Source organism: Nelusetta ayraudi, unplaced genomic scaffold (assembly GCF_046127955.1).
Source record: "Nelusetta ayraudi isolate G7.1 ecotype Tasmania unplaced genomic scaffold, CSIRO-AGI_Nayr_v1 ptg000084l, whole genome shotgun sequence".
Taxonomy (NCBI): Eukaryota; Metazoa; Chordata; class Actinopteri; order Tetraodontiformes; family Monacanthidae; genus Nelusetta; species Nelusetta ayraudi.
In genome coordinates this window covers 5,631,809-5,632,500 of record NW_027466134.1, presented here as the reverse complement: position 1 = coordinate 5,632,500, position 692 = coordinate 5,631,809, and positions in this window count along the sequence as shown.

Below are 692 nucleotides of genomic sequence, written 5' to 3'. Positions count from 1 at the left end.
ACAAAACAAAAAACCTGTAGTTTTCTCGCCAAACGATCTCTGTCCACTGTGAGACGACACATCCCTGCCACGTCACAGGAAACAAGGAGCAAGCATCAAGTCCTGAAAACTTCAATGTGATGAGCCTGAAAACTAAATCCTAATAAATAATATAAATAAATTACTCATTTCAAGCTGGTTAAAAAAATACTGCTGTTTAACTGTACAACTGTCATGTTTGTTGAGAAAAAACATATTTATTTATTTATTTATTTATTTATTTTTGTTGCTTGCCCCATTGTGAAACCTTCACTTTCCCCATTGTGGGATAAATAAAGGCATTCTTCTCTTCTTCTTCTTCTTCTTCTTCTTCTTCTTCTTCTTCTTCTTCTTCTTCTTCTTCTATTCTCACTGGTTTTCGTCAATGTATGATTGTACTTTCAGCACGTCTGGGGAAACGTGTGCGCGTGCCAACATGAAATTGAAAAGACGGTCAGTTTATAAGATGATTAACCTCCCTCCCCAGCCCCCCCTGCAAAAAAACCCCAAACCCAGCCAGCCCCTCCATGTGCCCTGCTTCCTGAGCCAAAAGCCCTGCGTCACTTTAAAGATATAATAATAATTAAACCCACAACAATAGCATCATTATCATCAGCTAAACCCCATTCCCCCCCACCCCCCCAAAAAAGAAAAAGCCCAGTGTGGAGACCCCG